Raw genomic sequence first — 16,162 nt, 5'->3', positions numbered from 1 at the left:
ATATAACTGGAGCTAACACCACCACCTACTCAAACAACTGCAGTGAAGCTTAACGAGATAATCAGTGTTAAGGGCTTGTCTACCATTTTACTTCCCTCAGTAGAGTTCTAGAATAGTGAACATGTACAAAGAGAATAACTTCACTTTGAAGATGATACGGCACAGTACCTTTTGCACTTCTATATACATTATCAATGTAAAAAAGACACTGCTTTCCTAGTGTCCAAGGACAGAGAACGAATCCGTTTTGCCATCACAAGAAGGCAGAAGGTAAAGGCAGACTGCCCTATTACTATTACATCAATTTGTTTTAATCATCTTAACATCACCATAATAACAGCCACCATTTACTGAGTACTATGTGCAAGGTACTGTTCTAGGCTCTTTAAATACATTAACTCACTTGATATATCAGATAGAGTTTTATATAAGCTATAATAAGAGACAAAAATAGTAGATACCTTAAGATTATGAATTCAAAGAAAATTTCTTTCAGGTAAAAAAAAAAAAATTAGGGAAGGTTGCCTGGAAAAGGAGAACCTGGTATGCAGATTTGAAGGATACATAGGTCAGAAGATACACAGAGAAAAAGAGAAGGGAGGGAGTGGTAAAGAGTGAAAATGCCATAAGGAACAGAAAGTATCTTCATAAGGCTGAATCATAGGATACATGACAGGCAAGAAGAAAAAGAATAAGCAAGTGAGCTACGACACCAAAGAAAAGACCTTGAGTATCCATTTAGGATTAAACAAACATCTATTAAATACCATGTTTCTAGTAAGGTACCCTTTGCATTTATTCATATACAAAGCTGATTAAATAATAGTAAAAACCTGGCAATGGGTTTTTGGCAAGAAAGTGACTTGAGAACCGTGGTTCAGGAAAATTAATCTGGCACTTTATGTAATATCCCACACATAATTCCTCCTCTTAATCTCTACTATGGATGGCTAATGACGCCCAGTTTCTCAATTCCACCCAGACACCCAAGCCACAAATCTGAGATGTCTTCTAATACTTCCCTCTCCTCATCACAGACTACTCATTCACAATTCTACCTCCTAAGCCTTTCTCCAATCAACAACCTTCATTGTCACTGTCTTATTTCAAGCACTAATCATTCTTTCCTGAAAAAGCCTCCTAAGTGACCTTCAAACTCCCATCTGTATTCCTCACTGCCACCTACATAAACTACCTAAATACACCTGATCATAATGCTCACCTTTGCTTAAAATTGTGTCTTCCAAATTGCCTACAAACCACACAGAATTTGTAAATTCTATCAATCTGGCTCCTATGTACCTTTCCAGCCTCATATTCACATGTACCCTACAATGCCCTCTGCAAACTACTTTCCAGCATACACATAATAGTTTTTCATGCTTTTGTACCTGTATATGTTGCTCTTCCCTCTACCTCAAATGACCTTCTCCCATGTCCACTCCAATTATTCATTCAAGATTCAGTTTAAATATCATCCCTCTCAACTGTCTTTAGTGGGGAGATTTGATGAGCCCTGCAATAGCGTAATTGACAGACATCATACACTACGTACACCACTACAACCCAGGACCCAGATTTAAAATACTATATAAGGACACTGAATTTCCTATCCATTTAATAATTTCATTAAGAATCTAGAGAAAATTCAAATTCAAGAAAGTTCTAACTTCAACCAAGTTTTCCCCTTTTTATAAAACTGAATGGCAAGAAAAAATATTCTTAAAATTTGACAAATCTAGATTTGGGGAGTTAAGATTTATCAAAGGAATGAACAGGTGATGAATGTTCTGCCTATCAAAGTTATTTACCATATATGAATAAACAATGAAAAATTAGATATAATAGAATTAACAAATTTTAACCTCTTTAATGATTCAGCAGTCACTTCAAATTTTTACAGCATTACTATGGTGCTATATTTTTATAATCACAAATCTTAATATAAAGTTATAATATAAAAACATAAAAAATCAATATTTAAGCTTTCTAGCTCTTTGGACATGGGCTAAATGAGAATTTTCCACATAATAGTGGATCTTTAAAGAGACACTTCTCTCCACATACTGAGAAAAACAGCAAAGGCCTATACATTAAGAGAAATTAAAAACTATCTCAGGCCATTATTTCTCATTTTTATGGAAGCATCATAACATACACCAAAGCCTCAAATATAACTAGCATAGAGGACATCTAAGATCCAAAGTGCTTGAAATGAATACTGCTTTAAAAATGTTAGAAATAATATCTTATGTGGGAATCAACCTTGACTCTTTTCTTTCTTCTTCTATATTCAATCAATTACCTGGATCTGCCAAGTTTACCGCCTCAATATTTGTTGAATTATTCTCTGTCTACCCTTAACAGTACTACCACAGTTCACACCATCATCTCTCACCTGGACTGGACCAATTTCAACAGGTCTTCTTAAACCTAGCCTTGGCCTATTAACATCTATCTTCTACTCAGCCCCAGACTCATCTATTTAAAATACAATCCGACCATATCTCTTCCTTACTTAAAAACAACCCTTCATTGGCTCCCTATTTTTTATTTAACAAATATTTAAATAGCACTTACTATATGCTAGTCACTGCTTTAAATGTTTTAGAAGTGTTCATTTACTCCTCACAACTACCTATGAGAATTTAAATAACGAGCTTTTATATTGTTTGTGTTGTGTGTGTGTGTGTGTGTGTGTGTGTGTGTGTGTGTAATGTAACACAACTATGTAAGCAGCAGAGTTGAACACAGGCATCTGGGCTCCACAATTGGGGCCTTTATTCACTGCACTATGCTGCCTCCCTATTTCCTGAAGTCCACATGCTTTAACAGTTTATAAGGTCTTTGATTAGTATCTGGTCCCTTCCCACATTTCAAGTCTTATTTCTAACCAAGCCCCACTTTGCTCAAACTCCAGTAACACTGAGCACCTTGTAATGCATGCCTTCCCTCTCCTCATTTTGTGACCTTTATGATTTTACTGCTGCTGTCCCGTCTGGAGTACTTTCTAGCACCTCAGCACAGTTCTTATAACAGAGTGCACTGAACACACTCCGATGAAAGAATGAATTTTTTAATGCGTCATGAGAAATAATAAACAAAAATGTTCTACTATTAATTACACTGGTAGACATATAAAACATGAAAACACCAAATATCTTAGAATTCAAGTCTCCAATACACCTAATGGTTATCCTGTTAAAACACACACAAACAACAACCAAAAAAACCTCCCCCGACCTTGGTTCTCCTCAACTCTTTCTTGCTCCTTCCGAACACCCATATCTGCTCAACAGCCCAAAACAAAAAACACCTCAATTCTTCACCTTCCTCATTCCTTGTTTCTCTTACTTCCCATATCAAACTAGTTACTAATTTATACATACTCAATCCCCTTCAAATCCATTCTTTCAACCTGCACTGCCTCTTGAGTAGTCTCCACAAGTCTATCTACCTCCATCCACTCCACAGCTGCATCTTCCACAATGCTGACAGTAGGCTTTTTAAAAGGGAAATCTAATGATGTCACTTATCATAACTTAAAATCATCCTCTGGCACCTCAAGGGTAAAAACTGGTTTCAGTAAGCTTCTCAACTAGGAAGCTTACTGACAATGCAGATATCCCAGGTGCTCCCCACCACGGAATTTTTATTGCTTTTTATTGTATGAGTCTAAGATGAAGTCTGCAAACGAAGATGGTCCATGTGCCAACCCACTTCACAGGCCAGATCAGGGTAATGTTCTCACTCCTCTATACTCACCAATCACTCCAGCCATACTGAACTACAGCTACATGTAACTTCCCTCACTAACCAAGGTGTACTTATGAGACTAGGTACAAATTACTCCCCAAACAACATGACAAGATTTCTTCAAAAATGTTTAACCAACATCTTCGTGAAGACCTCCTTGAAAACTTTGGGCCCTCAGGACTTCCCTGGTGATCCAATGGGTAAGACTCCTCACTCCCAATGCAGAGGGCCGGGGCTCGATCCCTGGTTGGGGAACTAGATCTCACAGGCATGCTGCAACTAAGAAGTCCGCACAACGCGACTAAAGATCCTGCGTGCTGCAACTAAGACCTGGTGCAACCAAAATTAATAAATAAATATTTTAAAGAAAGAGAAAACTTTGGGCCCTCATCTCACCAAGTACATATTTTGATTATAGCACTATTATGCTACCTTTGCATGTTAAATATGTGTTCATAAATTTTAAGATCTTTGAGGGCAAGGGCTGACAATCATGTTTGTATCCCCAATGCTTAGAATATAATATATCTAAATAAATGTTTGCTGGACAGAAAAATTGATGAAAATTTAAAAGAGAAACAAAAATATGTAATGGTACTGCATAAGTTTCTTTTTAAAGTAGAAGCCCAATGATATTTTCTGTACAAGTGATACAATGGAAGGGCAAGATATAAAAACAACTGAAAGAACTGTAATAACTGCAATTCTCAAGAATTACCTTGCACTCAAGTTATAAATTCTCCTTAGGGTAAAATAAATATCTTTCAGGACACAGATCTACCAGTTCTGTTTTTAAAATAAGAGTCCAATTGGTCAAAAATACCGTCTTTTCTGCTGCAGTATTTACAAGCTTTTTGAGGGAAAGGGAAGAACAAGGAGGATTCAAATACTAGCACAGCACCAATGAATAAGATACCCTATTTGCTTTGCTTCTCAGATTACAGCAGTCTCCCTCCAAACAAGCCCCCAAATGTGGAGCTCTTCTCTAAAATCCCAATACTGAACTTTACTCTCAGAGTAATTTCTAGACGGATATATAATTCACTTAAACATAGCTCCTTCAAAGGCTTTCTCGGATCTTTATTCTCCAAACCACTGTTAAAATATTTTATATTTTTAAAAAGCTAGAAAAAATTGGGGGTTATTTAAAATAATAATATTTAAAATTCTAAACAAAATTTTCCTGATAGTTAAAATAAAGATGTAAATTGTTTTAATAAATGGGGAAGAGGAGGTGAATCCACCTTACAGAAGAATTCCAAATAACATATGTAAACAGACACTCCCCCACACACACCCCCACCGCCGACATGAAACTGGAGTCAGTTCCAAAGGATAAAGTAAGAGAAAGGTAAAATAATAACTTTATGAGAAAACTGGCAAACACTACGTTAACCAAGTGATGAAATATCATGTAGCCTCTGACATGATGTGATGACAAGTGCACTCCACCTCTGTGGTATTTTTTCCAAAAACCCATAACCCATCTAATCATGAAAAAACACCAGACAAACCCAGTGTGGAGGACATTTTACAGAATACCTGACCAGGACTCCTCAAGACTGTAAAAGTCACGAAAAACAAGGAAAGACTGAGAAACTATCACAGACCAGAGGAGAGTGAGGATAAAAGACAACCAAATGCAACGTGGTACCCTGGATTAAATCTGCAACAGAAAGAGGCCATTAATGGAAAAACAGTGAAATCCAAATAAAGTCTGGAGTTTAGCTAATAGTAAATACCAAGATTCACAAATGTAGCACAGAAATGTAAGATGTTAACAATGGAGGAAATTGGATGCAGGGTATACACAAGAACTCTCTGCACTATCTTTACAACTTGACTACAAATCGAAAACTATTCCAAAATAAAAAGGTTTCTTTAGAAAGAAAAACAGAAAAAACTGTTTGGGATTATTTAAATAATATTTAAAAGTACAAACAAAATTTTTCTTAAAATAAAGATATAGGGCTTCCCTGGTGGCACAGTGGTTGAGAGTCCGCCTGCCGATTCAGGGGACGCGGGTTCGTGCCCCGGTCTGGGAGGATCCCGCGTGCCACGGAGCGGCTGGGGCCGTGAGCCATGGCCGCTGAGCCTGCGCGTCCGGAGCCTGTGCTCCGCGGCGGGAGAGGCCACTACAGTGAGAGGCCCGCGTACCACAAAAAAATAAAAATAAAGATATAAATGTACTCTGCAGTTTAAATAACATGCTTATGAGCAATATAATTTTATATTAAAAAAAGGAATTAGTCCATTTGGCATTGATTTACATAGCACTTCTTGCCCTACTAAGAAACTCTGAAGTCATCTCTGGTTTCAGATACACATAATGGATAAAGGGGAAAGAATCCCTAATACTAATTCTTAAGAAATACATTTAAAACTATAAGAGCTATATTAATGTATTAATAACTGCTTATTTATGATTAAATTGTATGTTAATTCTCTTCCTTAAAAAAAGTCTCTAACAATAAAAAATATCTACTGAAGGGTTTACAGGCCTTTTATCCAATAATAGCAACCACCCTATGAGTTACATTCTGTCAATGTTATCCATTTATAGATTAGGAAACTGAGGCTTATTGCTCAAGGCTCATAGCTGATAAATTGTTGAGTTAGGATTATAATCTAAAATATTCATTTTTGGTTTTAGTCAACAGCTTTATTTAATTTTCTCTGATAATGTTAAATGTATAGCTTTTTCCCACCCTTAAGAAATAAGTTAACCAAAAATAATAATAATAATCAATACAACTGACTCTTTTTTTATTGGCCACATCACATGGCTTGTTGGATCTTAGTTCCCCCACCAGGGATCGAACCCAGGTCGGTCCCCGGTAGTGAAAGCGCAGAGTCCTAACCACTGGACCGCCAAGGAATTCCCAATACAATTGACTCTTTTATCTTCACTTTCCCTTCTTCTGCAGTCAGCACATTTTTGATAAAATAAAAACAACTATGGAAGGGAAGATGAAAAGATAAAATATATGCCTTATGCATACAAAATACTAAAATCATATCCTTTTATTCTTTGCCACAGATTAAAAGTGAATTTAATCCACAACATGCAAATCCTTAATAACATAAGCTTTCAATTAAATTCCTTAAAAATTTCCCAGATTCTTAATTTCACTGTTATCAAAAGACAGTCTCTCAGAAAATTTCTTAACAGCCTCAGTTAACTGTCAGTAATTCTTGTCAGCACATAAGCGCTCAAGGACCAGCTAATCAAAATGCAAAGAACAGAAACGCAAATGTAATTTATCCAGTTGGGTTAATTCATTTCTTATAGGTAAGAGTTTTGTGGCCCTGAAACAACTATGTCATAAGTATGACCCTGTTCCTGGGACAACATAAAATCTCTGTAAAGGAAGTATGAACACTTTTCCCTCCTTCACCTTAATTCCAGAGAGATCACTGGAAGTTAGCCACTACAAAGAACTATAGGATATCTCATTTCCTTTCACATAACCCCATATTCAATCAAATGCAAAAAGTATTTATTTACTTATTAATACCACTTGTATGTATTTAAATAGATTTAATATTGATTTACTGATATTATTACTACTACTTGTATGTATGCAGCAAGTACTTATTTACTTATTAATATTACTATAAAGCAGTATTAGGCATTTTCTGCAAGTCCCTATTCAAATGCCTTATGCAAGCAAAATAGTTACAATATAAGACCATGTTAATAAATGCCAATTTAAATGATGCAGGCAATAAATGCCACCAGTTTTCACCATTTTAGAAAAGAAATTAACAAACATAAAAACAGTTTTGAAAAGAGTCCATTCTGTCAAAAGAAAAAGGAATGTTTGTTTGATCATGCAAGGCAATACCCAAGTGATTCACTGACTACAATATTTACCTCATTCTAGCTACTAACCCAACATGTGACCTTGGGAAAAGAAATTCTCTGAATTTTAGTTCTCTCATCCATAAAAAATACTATTCTATCTCAAAAAGCAGCTGACAGAACAAATGCCATGTTCAATATATTTACAAAGTTCTAGGAAAAGGTTTACAACAATGTTAGATGACAATAACTTTAGAGGATACTTTTCCAGAAGTATCCTTGACAAATCCACAAATCAATCCTAAATAGGTAAGTTTCAACTAAAAGCCACCAACTTTTAAAGAGAAAACAATAAATCAAAATAATAAGCCCTTATGATACCTGCATCCAATGACTATAAAGCATTTCACCAATATCAATTAAAATTTGTAACTGCCGTGGCAAGGTTAAAAATTATACACACAGCAGAAGTTAAACTAAGGTTCCACTTAAATGACTAGCCAACATGCCATATCAAACCAGCAACAAAGCTAAAAGAATTCAAAAAGCCTTCACTGCAGTTACCTGTTACGCTTATGTAATATAGCATCTTTCTTCATGAAATACAGATTTCTCAAAACACTTGGACTTCAGCAACTAAGATTCACTCTACAGCTAAGCATCTTCAGGAGAATAGGTTTACTTTTTCTTTTCAGAAGTCCCTATATCATCAGTTTTTTTGTTTGTTTTTGTTTAGTTTTATTTTAAATAGAGCAACTTTTAAAGTAAAAAAAAGTTGTATAGTAAAAGTGGCAAAGAATTCCCACTTTAACTATTTCTCTCTCTCTAAAGTGCATAAAAACAGATTACCCATCAGAATGAAATATTTTCACAACAGAAACTTACAACCAAGTAAAAAAATCTCTTTTAGGACCACAGCGGACATGACAGGCGTGGTTTAAAACCAACTGAGCCTCAAGTCCCTTTGGCAAAAGAGTGCATGACTCACTGCTTTAGAACTCAATGGGAAGAACTGGAAAATTCACTCTGATTGCCCTAAGATTTTGTTTTGGATTTGTTTTTTAAGATATCTCCATCCTAATGCTGACAACTGCCACAGTTTCTATGGCTTACCTATTGAGATTAAGATGACAAATTCTGAATAATATGAACCACAGGTAAACAAAAAGTAAGGTCCTATATTTTCTTGGACACTGAAAATATGAGCCATAAGGTAAAGTCATATATACAGTATTATTTATTGCATAAGAGGGAGCAACACTTACACTGAAAAAATATAGACAATGAAACACGGATATTCTAGCTGGAAAAGCAAAAATTATCAGATATTTATTTTTCCCTTCCAGAAAACATCTCTAAATCTTTTATATACCAGAGTAATTGTATCTGGAAAAAAAGATACCAAGTAAGTCTACTAAAAAATTAACCCATCCCAATCTCATTATAAGTTTTATAAGTATAGAATTATGAAGAATTTTAAAAACTGCTCTCCAAATTAAGCAAAAGATTCTGCCACATGTACCAGAAGCACACATAGATACACATTTGTAAGTAAAAGCTCTCTTACTTAAGTAAAATTATTTTAAACTCCTAATCAACTAATAATCTACTGAAAAATCTCAGCTCTTAGTATGCTTTTAGAGCTAGAAATACAAGGGGTGGGGATATGTTAGACACATAACAGTGAATTATCATACTAACCTCATTCCTCACCACATGAACCCTTCTACTTTCTAATCACATTAAAAATAACAAAAATGTAAAAATATATCATACACTGACAAAGTCATAAGGCCCATCAAAATCACATTTACAACATGAATTTGACATTCTTCTGAGAACATCTATTCACATGAATGCTTGATACAAGACATTAAAATGACCTACCCTCTCTTACGGTAGTACCTTACTGAAAGGTCTCTTCCAAAGGACAACACAAGAGAAAGGGTCTATATAAAGAGCATTTAACACAAATTATCTTATCCTTTCTTACTCACTTTGATGTTCATTATTTAGAAATCACAGATTTACTGTTTTAATGCAAACTAAAGTTAAAGAAAACATCTGCAATGTTCTCATTAGATTTTTGCAATATTCCTACTACCATTTTTTGCCAAATATTTCTGGCATTCGTTGATCTACACTTACTTAACTAAAACAATAAAAAACATTAAGAAATGTGTATAAATATGTGTGTGTATGTATACGTACAGATACATAGAGACAATAAGTATTTGCTTTAGAGCAGGGACATTGCTTTTTACCCCAATCATTCAATACCCACCTTGCAAAAAAGGTGGAAACTAAAAACACGAGATTTTAAGATTTACTACAGAGAAACGCCTTTGTTGTAGTACCAATTAGCATCAAATAACCTTACAAAACATAAGCAAGAGAAAAATGCTATGAAAGGGCAATCTAGCATTTCACAGCTTCTGCTCTCTTACTCCACCCAGTCTCCTCGGCTCAATGGCTGTTCATAGCAACCACAAATATTAGCCCATTTTTAAAAAAGGTGTGGGAGAGGCACCGAAATAGGGCTAACTCCATCAAAATCAAGATATACAGAAATATTCTGTGAAAAATTAAGTTCCATTCTGATTTATAAAAATAACAGCTTTGTTTCATTTAGGAGATCCTCCCCTTGTGAACAATCCAAACAATGATCATTTATAATAGAACATGAAAGAATAAATCACCCTAAACACAGATTACTCTTCTGCTTTAATAAACACTGCAATTTGCAACTGCCAATTATTTTGCAAAACTGTGTCCTGAAAGATACCCATGAGAGATTAAAAGCTAGCTTAATGCCTTAGACCCAAATCAGAATTTTTTAAGTAACAGCTTTTAATATATTCAACATTATATCACTACCGACATACCCAACCAGGAAATTTTCCCGATTAAAAGACTGGACCCTGCAGCAATCAAGCTTGCTGCAGAAAAAAAGAAAAAAAAAAAATTTCAAGCAAATACTACTGTGGCAAAAGGGGAGGGATGACATTACTGGTATGAAAGGCCCAAGCACTGTCTCCTCCGCCCTAGCCTCAAAATGAAATTCACACAAAACGATCCCACCTCCCAACAAAAACAGAATTACCAAAAATGGCACAAATTTTTTGTTTAGCCTTTAAAACGTTATAAATCTCAAGGATTGTGTGTTAAAGTAAAGGTCGGAACATCGGTAATATCTTTATTCTCTCCCGACTGCCTCTTAAGGAAAGGGGGAGGGGGGGACCTTGGCATGACATCGCCCATTGAGAACGAAACCACAAATCTGGTTCTTCGCTTCCAAAGCACAATTTCTTAACCAAAGGATTGATATAAATTGGACCCAAACCCCAACCCCAAAAGAAAATCTCCTGCCCTGCTCCCAAGGAGTTTCTTGCTAAGTCACCGAAGAAAGGCAGAATCACAAATAAAGCCAAGGCACCTTTCTGTCTTGTCTCACGATATTGAAAACCTCCTCCTCCTCTCCACTCTTCTGTCTAGAGAGAGAGAGTGAAAATTTGCCCACCACCTCAAAGGCATTTTCTCACCTGGGAGGCTACGGAAGGCACTGCGTTTCCTAAATGAGTGGGGAGATTAGATTAGAAGGAGAATGGCTGAGGGCCTCGAAGCTCAGTGCTATAACGTCAAAAGGCAACTCCCGTTGAAGGAGCCGGCGGCAGAAAAGAAAATCCTGCCTCATTTGGTGGGTGGGTGCTGCGGATGGTTCGGTGGGTCGGGCCGCTCCTCCTCAGTGGGTGCAGAGGCTGGACCACTGCACAGGGGGACCAGGGAAGGGCTGGACCATCATTCTCAGGTCAACCCCATCCTAAGGACAGGTGGGGGACAGAACGCCTGAAGGCCTGTGGGTGCCGAGGCGGCTTGGGGCTGAGCCCAGTCCCTGAGCGCCAGCCGCGGGTGGGGTGGGGACTGCGGAGCTCGCCTTCCGCGGCGGGGGAGAGGAGGGCCGAACCCTTTCCCCAAGATCAGAGAGAGACCTGCTCTCCACGCCCTTCCTACCCAAGAATACTTTTCTTGCTAAGTCACCAAGGGAGGAGGGCGATCCCTTCCCAGGGAGGGCCGCGGGTGGAGCCGCGGCGGCCCTGGCAGCCCCCGAACCCGAGCCAGGGAGGAGGGGAGCGAGGGCAGCGCCCTCCCCGGCCTGTCCCCCCTCCTCCCGTGTCTCTCACTCAACGGCCGTCGCGGCCGCCATTTTGAGAGCGAGAAGAGAAGAAGAAGGAGGAGGCGGCGGCAGGGGGAGGGGAGTATGGGAGGGAGGGGACCGGCGCAGCCACATCGTCAGGCCGCCGGGCCCGGCCCGCAGCCGCCGGAGCGCGGTGGAGAAGACAGAGGGGAGGACGCAGACCCTTGCCGCCTTACCGGAGCGCTGCACCGCCGCCTCCGCAGGGCCTCTTCCGTCCTTCACTCCCATCCACCGGCGGGGGAGGGGGAGAGGGAGAGGGAAGGGAGGAAGGAGGGAGGGAGGGAAGGAGGGAGGGGGAGGATGGCGCGCTGGGCCCTGTCCCGGGGAGGGGGAGGGGAGGGGAGCGGGCGGGCTCCTCAGCCGTTCCGGGGCTCGAGCCCACGCCTGGCGCTCGCGGTTTCTCCCGCTCGCACCCGAGCGCTCCCCTCCTTCTCCTTCTCGCTCCCTGGACCCCGGCGTCGCTGCTCGTTCGCTCGCTCACTCGCTATCTCGGCCGCCGGACTCCGCCGCCGCCCCGCCGCTCCAGCTCCGTCTGTCACAGGAGCTGCCCCAACGCCCTGACGTCACCGCGCCGCCGCCGCCGCCGCCCCAGACCCGCGGGGAAGAGGGAGGGGAGGGGAAGGGAGGGGTCCCGGAGCGGAGGAGGGGCTGCGGCGCATGCGCCGGCCTGGGCCGGGCCCTCAGCCGCGCTGCCTTCCGCTTAGGCGGCGGGTTGCCGGTGCGGCTTGGCGGTACCTAGGCGTAGACGGACGAGTTTGCGCGCGAGGCGCTTTTTCTCGACCTCAGCACGCCTCTGTAACCTGGCAAAAGGCTCTCGGCTCCCTTTTCCTAGACCCTCGTCTGACTGCTGCGGCCCCTCACGAACTCCGGCTCTCTTCACGTCCCCGACCTGGTCTTGGCCACGAACGGCGCTCTCCCCTCTTCCCCCCGGCCAACAGAAGAGACAAGCTGGCCCCGGTGGATTCCGGGCCCCGATAGGCTTCAGAAAGCGGAGCCCGGACCAGGATGTCGCCCCTTCTACCTCCGGCCTTTGGGTTTTATTTCCCAGGGGCCGGGGGCGGGGGGGAGGAGAAGGGAGAAGGTTGGCTTGGCTTGGGGAGAAGAGCTGTTGAGGTTGAAAGGCTGACGGAATGCCTAATTATCTTCATTTTTATTATAGATTTCTAATTGGGAGAATTCGCTTTTAGATGTGATTCAGCTATTCTTTTCCTTAGTCACACACACGCACGCACACACACATCTGCGACTCTGGAAGTCTCGAAACTGATGCCCAAAGAAAGACCTGGAACTTTATCCCTACAAGGCTTGAGCGCGCGCGCGCGCGGCCGCGCGCGTGTGTGTGTTTGCTAATTTATGGGTTGAAATACTGAGGACAGGTCTTGGGGATTTGTAGTCAGTGTTTTGCACACAGACATTTGATTTAAAAGCGGCCAGGTTTGAGATTCTGAATTATCCAATGTGGAATATCCTTTTAGTAAGAGTTGTTTAGTGTGATTATCTCATCACTAATTTGTATTGTCCAAGGAAACTCTTTTCCTAAAACATAGGTTTAGGCTTGTGTTTATTGATTTTATTGCTTTCCTTTATTTAGGTAAATACATACACTGCTTTTGAGAAGCAGCTGGGCTAATGAGAGAGAGAACTTGGGTATGTGTAACTGTGACCTTGGGTAAATTACTTTCTCTGGCCCCAGTTTCTCTATAAAATAGACCTAATAAGTAACTTGTAAGGCTTTTGTGAGAATTAGGAGATGCTGCATGTGTACAGTATATGGTAATTAATGGTTACCATATACTGGTAACTCACAGGTAACTCATGTAGCAATTACTGTTACTTAATACCCAAAGAAGTTTCCTTTTATCAAGAAAGATTGTATCTCTAACCCTGCAGGTGTTCAAGAAGAATATGAGCGAATTGCCTGGAGGGTTTGGGTTCTCTCCTTTATGAAGGCAGGGAAGGAAATCAGAAGGTCTCTGGAATGTTTTTTCCAGGTTTACAGTTCTGGGATTCTCTAGCTGGGTAAGGACAGCAAGAGAGGAACAGAAGTTTGGTCTGTGCCACGTCCATAACAGTCAATAAACATGGAATAAATTAACATCCCCTGTTCTAAGAGCTGGTTCATTTTTACCTTTTAAAATATTTATTATTGCCTGACATCACGCTATTAAGATTTAATCAGCTGAGTATATCAGTTCTTATTTCTTAAATCAATGTTCTAAAAGCCAACAAAATTGCCCAGAAATCAGAATCACATTGATAAACACTGATTTAATACAAACAGCACTAACCCCCCTAAACCTTGAGCTCATAGACTCAGGTATTCAGAATACTTTAAAATGTGTATTAGGTAATTATGAATTAAACTGAGATCAGGTTTTATTTGTATAGCAATTCTTCAAAAAACAACGGACTCCCTTGGGAGGAATGCATAAAAGCTTTCTCCCTGGATTATAATTTTTCTGAAAAGAAATAAAACTGTGTTATGTGCTTAACTTGATATGGAGCGATGTGTTCTGGTTCTGTGCACTTTCTTTTCAATTGCTAAAATGATAGATGCATCTTAATAAACACTTGTCTATTGAGAATGGAGAATTAGGACATCTATGCTATTAACCATAATTCATAAGGACTTATACAGAACCTACTACATCCATCCAGGAAACATTTAATAATGAATATTTTGGGTGATGTTTCTTGAAAAAATAAGTATAAACATCGATTTTACTTAACACAATCTTACAATCTCCCCATTCATTTGAATTGCAAATCTTTATTTTTCCAGCAGACATTTTCAAAATGGAAACATTTGTTTCAGTTGCTGCAGTAAAATTAGTGTTAGTTTAAACAATTCTGCAAATAAGCTGACTGGAAGAAGCACTCTAAAAATATTGCTATTGGGGAGTGGACAAAATATCTTCTAAAAGTAGCTCCAAAGCAAAAATCTGTTAACAATGAGCACAAATGTTAACACATTATTTTGAGAATGAAACTGTCCTCTGTTTATAGGCAAACATACATCACTGTATGTGTGTACCTGATAGAAAGCAATTAGCAAATGGTGAGAAGGTAGCTTTCAGGCATACAAGTTATGTGTGTCAATGTCCCATTTGAAAGAAAACCATGAACCAACTGGCAAGACTCACTCTAGGAGATTTTGGCTAAATAATTTGTGTACCTGCATTTCCCCAAAGCATGGACATGTCAGTGAGGGCAAGTGCAACTAAACCAGTCATTCTTCATCTCAGCATCATGACACCTTCATGTGTCATGAACATCGGGAGGCCATAGAAATAAATGACAGACTATTAAAGGAGGTGAAACGCACAGCCTGGACATAGGAGAAATATTTAGAAGCAGCACCTGGTAATCTGAAACCTTAAAAAAAAATACATACATATATATATATATACACACGCATAGAAAATAATTTTTTAAAGTGCTAACATAAACAATACAAAAGGATGTATCAGATTCATTCTAGATGTCACCTCAGTAGACCAGGCAAAGGGTAAAACAAGCTTTCTTCCCCTTCATGCCTGTTTGTACGCCCAGTAAAGTAAAAGATTAATTCTCACCTAGAGGACTCAAAGCTTTATGAAGGAGGTGATTTAAAGCAGACTTTTTAAAAATGACTAGAGGGCTTCCCTGGTGGCGCAGTGGTTGAGAGTCTGCTTACCAATGCAGGGGACACAGGTTCGTGCCCCGGTCCGGGAAGATCCCACATGCCGCGGAGCAGTTAGGCCCGTGACCCATGGCCGCTGAGCCTGCGCGTCCGGAGCCTGTGCTCCGCAACGGGAGAGACCACAACAGTGAGAGGCCCGCGTACCGAAAAAAAAAAAACGAAAAAAGTGGCTAGAGTTTTCATTCATTCATTCAACAAATATTTAATTGAGTATCTTCTATGTACCAGACCCTGTGCTGAGTGCTCAGTATACACAATGAATAAAACAAACAGAATCCCTGAGCTCATAGAGTTTATATTCTGGTGAAAGACAGAAAAAAGGTGACAAAGCTATGAAGGCAATAAACAGTTTTGATGGAGAAAAATAGGAAGGACCACATGAGTGAGTGTGGTAGAAGAAGACATTTCTGAGGAATGAGTGACATTTAAGCTGAGACTTGAGTAGCCAAGAGATTCTAGATTAAGGAACAAGTGCAAAGACCCTGAAGCAGGAAAATGATTGCTGTGTCCCAGGAAATTAAAGAAAGTCCAGGCAGGTGTAATGAAATGATGGTGAGAAAGGAGGCCTTTTGACTGCACTGGTCCAGGGGACACCCTTCACATTTTATTCCCTGAATAGCTCAGAGAAGAAAGAAGAAGAGAACATCAGAGAGACAGTTTGGAATCAGATAGTACAGGACCTTGAGACCATAGTAGGGAGTTTGGATTTCATTTTAGTAGCTGT

At 39.7% G+C, this 16,162-nt stretch overlaps 1 protein-coding gene across 2 annotated transcripts in view; it reads right to left on the bottom strand.

The window, feature by feature from the left end:
• PAFAH1B1 (platelet activating factor acetylhydrolase 1b regulatory subunit 1) overlaps nt 1-12,318 on the bottom strand; it is a 73,000-nt gene extending 60,682 nt beyond the window's left edge. The window contains exon 1 of one of the 2 annotated variants that reach the window (XM_030861792.2): nt 11,933-12,318. The gene's annotated coding sequence lies outside the window, so the exon portion shown is untranslated. Of the gene's footprint in view, nt 1-11,103; nt 11,247-11,932 lie in introns of those variants that run through there. The other variant, XM_030861793.3, reaches the window with a different exon arrangement.
• Nucleotides 12,319-16,162: the final 3,844 nt, after the last annotated feature.

The sequence above is a fragment of the Globicephala melas genome, chromosome 20, assembly GCF_963455315.2.
Source record: "Globicephala melas chromosome 20, mGloMel1.2, whole genome shotgun sequence".
Taxonomy (NCBI): domain Eukaryota; kingdom Metazoa; phylum Chordata; class Mammalia; order Artiodactyla; family Delphinidae; genus Globicephala; species Globicephala melas.
This window is presented reverse-complemented; position numbering and strand designations above follow the sequence as displayed.